This window comes from Drosophila grimshawi, unplaced genomic scaffold (genome assembly GCF_018153295.1).
Source record: "Drosophila grimshawi isolate 15287-2541.00 unplaced genomic scaffold, ASM1815329v1 contig_44, whole genome shotgun sequence".
NCBI lineage: Eukaryota > Metazoa > Arthropoda > Insecta > Diptera > Drosophilidae > Drosophila > Drosophila grimshawi.
In genome coordinates this window covers 21,076,973-21,080,606 of record NW_025063240.1, presented here as the reverse complement: position 1 = coordinate 21,080,606, position 3,634 = coordinate 21,076,973, and the positions used below count along the sequence as shown (strand labels likewise).

At 41.5% G+C, this 3,634-nt stretch overlaps 1 protein-coding gene across 1 annotated transcript in view; it reads left to right on the top strand.

Moving 5' to 3' along the window:
* Nucleotides 1–3,634, top strand: part of LOC6557728 (elongation factor-like GTPase 1) — a 73,970-nt gene that overhangs the window by 29,430 nt on the left and 40,906 nt on the right. The gene's annotated exons all lie outside the window — the stretch shown is intronic.

Genomic DNA, 3,634 nt, shown 5'->3' with positions numbered 1-3,634 from the left:
GGGTATTTAATTTGGCTAGGAACTGGATTTGGATTGGATTTGCCACTCGCGTTTCTTTTTTTCCAGTTTTTCTTTTTCTTTCAGTTTTTTGTATTATTTATTTATTTTGTTTTGTGTTTTTTTTTTTTGGCTAACGCATTTATAACTCGTATTAGTGTCAACTAACTGTAACTGCTCTTGCAGCACGATCGAGTCGAAGACTCAGGTTTCAAGTCCAAGTCCAAGTCCAGGAGGCAGAAGCAACCGCAACTTGTCTGGCTTTATTTTGCTTTTTGGCCACCTTTACTCAACTAACTCTACTACTGGGCAGCACTTGTATTTTCTTTTAGCTGTATTTATTTTTTTTGCTGCTTCTGCTGCTTCTAACTTGATCGCGCTCTCCGATCGCAGTTGCGCTGTCTTCTAACGTCTTGGTACAAATGTTTCTGGCCGCGTTGCGGCAGCGTCTTTTAAAAATTTTCAACCGGAAAACGCTGCCGCAGTCGACGTCGGTGTCGACGTCGGCAATGTCGCTGTTGCCGTTGAAGTTGACGTCGACTTTTCTCCCAGCGTTGCAGACCGGTTTCGCAGTCCGCGAGCTTCAAGCGAGAGCGAAAGAAAGATACGTTTTAAACAGTTTTAATACCAACCAAAATCCAATAAATAATACGGATTCAAAGACTTATAATTAAATTATGCATTTATCATTTATTTGTTCTTCAGTTCTAGTTCAAGCAACATTCTAAAGTTAAGCACAATTCTAAAAAACGGCTGTCAAACGAAAGTTTCACATTTCTATTTTCCAAACTTGCATTAGGCGCGCAACTTGAAAGTTAACAGTGGCTGTTAACATGCTGTTGTGCTTGCAACATGTTGCATTGTTGAGTTGTGGAAACGCTGCCACGGCCTAAGCTAATGAGAAATTTTGTGCAGTTGCAAGCCGCCGGATTTGTGTTAGAAGCGATAAGTACTTGTCTCAGTTTGAAAGTTGTTGAAATATTATGCGTATATTTCCGGCGCCTTACTCCATTAGTCATTGTCGCTTGAGGCCTGCTCTCGACCAGATTCTTGGCATTTTGGCCTGATTCTTAAGCTTTCGCTTCAATGTCAACATTAGGCCTGTCATCGATGTGGTCTAACTAAAAAAAAGCTGTTATCAGCAACTGGTATAACCAGCCGCACGCCCAGACACCTAGTTGGCCAAGGTGTCTCCTTTTCTTATAAGCTCTCTGCGCACTATAGCCAAATGACAAACATTTAATATAATTTGTCGCGTGTACTCTTTTAAAGTTAATTGGAGCTGCGCTATTCCTCCTCTCTCCTCTCTGATCCAGCGGTCTTTGTCTCTGTGTTGCCCTGCGTTCGGTACGTGCCGTTGTTGTTAATGATCTCTCGATAGATTTCCATTTCTAGCGGGCCTTTCTCAAATGTATATATATATATTTATATATAATATATATGCAGACTTGTTCATTTTGCCATTGAAATTTCTATAGCGCCATGGGAACGCCGGCAGCCAATAAAACAATAACAAACGTAACGAGTTCAACACGAGACCCTGCCCGAAGCAAGAAATATATAGTCCACATATACCTGATACTGATACGCATTTTAATACCCTGTACACATTGTACGCAGGTCTTGCCACAAATGTATCTTCAAGCTGCTTACATGGGGTATCTTGCAGCCAGGCACTCTCTACTCGAACACTGTTGATTTTTCAAATAGCCGCGCAATAAAAGAAACCCAGCGTTAATTAAAAAAAAATGGCCATAGATCAATGCACCTGATAGATGTTGCTGCTGTCGGCTTAAGCCGCAAAAGTTGTGTCCATAATTTAAGAGACGACTCCACTCCGCCCTAATGGAGCAGCCACGCCCCCGATATGCAATTGAAAAGTCCTTAGGCGCTTCATTAGACAACTCGAAAACTGTAGTTCTGATCTCGCATTGACACACATGCAAATCGTGGGTGCTGTTGCCGTTGTTGTGAGTGGGTTGCCGCTGCTGCTACATTTGGCCACATGTTGCCGCGTACCGAAAAAAAAAACAAAAAAACAAAAGCAAAAAACTTGCAACCGGGCAACTTTCTTCAGCTTATCTTTATGCATATGCAACGCAATGTCGGCGTCTGCATTCTTTGCTGTGGCATTAAATATGCGAGCGAAGCAACGCGACGCGATCATCTGCCAGCAATAGCAACAGTAACTGCAACAACAGCAACTGCAGCAACTACAGCAACAATTGCAGCAGCAACAGCAAGTCTTGAACTTTACTAGCAATGAAAAGCTTGGCAGTCGCCCTTTTAGCCAGCAACTGTTTAGCGTTAGCAGCCCAGAGCAACTTTTGCATAGACAGACTTGATGAAAAGCAAGAGAGAGACGGCAAGCGAGCGCCAGAGCGAGAAAGAGATGCTGCACGAAGTTGCTGCTGCTCAAGTGCCAATGGCAATCTACCTTTTTTCCTTTTTTTTTTTCATTCTTTTTTTTTTTTGTTGCCATTGTGGTTCTAGTTGTTGTTGCTGTTGGGGAACTGCTTTTTCTTCGGCTGCTTCTGCTGCTGCTGTCGCTGTTGTTGTTGCTGTTGTTTTTCTTGCTGTTGTTGTTTATTTCTCTGCAGTTTGATCTTTTGGTCTTTGGCGGTAATTTTTGTTGCCGCTGCTGCAGCGGCGTCTGCACTTTTTCTTAGCAATTGTTGCTGCTGTGACTGCTGCTGCTGCTGGTGGTGCTGCTGCCTCAAACGCTTTATTGGCTTTCAGTTGCTGTTTGTTGGTCTTTGCCTTGGCTGCAAAATTCTTATTTCTATTTTCGCTTTATCTACAAGTTTTGTCTTCATTTTTATTTTAATAGTACAAATGATTCCACTCTTTTGCAAATTGCTGCCTGATTTTTTCGCCAGCGATAAAATGCCACGATTGCAAGCATATTCTTCTTTTTCAATGTGGCATTCTCTTCTGCTGTTGCTGCTTGTGTGCGCCTCTCTTTATCACTTAATGATTTCAAATAGTTACCACTTTGGTGTTGGGTGCGAATTTAATTTGAATTATTACTATTATTAGATGTTATTTGTGTAATGCGGCATTAGAAGACAGCAGTTGGTGTTGCAAAGTACAGTTACAGTTGATGCTGCCGCTGTGGCATGTTGCTGCCGTGCATTATGCAAGATTGCGTCGTTATCCGCAACGAAAATCCAACTCAAAAAGAGCTGCAACAAATTTACTGATAAGCTAAGTACTGAACATCCGCAACTGTTGCAGCAGCAACAACAACAATCGCTGCACAGTAAGAAATTTTGGTTGAATATTGCGAGTAAAACGATGCTTTATCTAATTGAATGAATTTGTAGTCTTAAAATTACAAAATAAAATTAGAGTTGAACTTGCAAGTTGTTCTTGTAAAATAAGTTGCAATAATAATGTAATTCAAGTGAATAATAAAATTTCTTACTGTGTGCTTTGGCGCATAACTTGTGCCTGCCTCAATTACCAATTGTTGTTTGCCGTTTAAATAATGGCATTGTTGCTGTTGCTGTTGTTGCTGTTGTTGCTGCTGCTGCTATTGTTGTTGTTGCTGCTGCGGCTTGGCCACATTTAAATTTATTAAAACTGCACAACTTCTAACGGGCAGAGGCTTGGAATGTTGATGTTGCTGGCGATC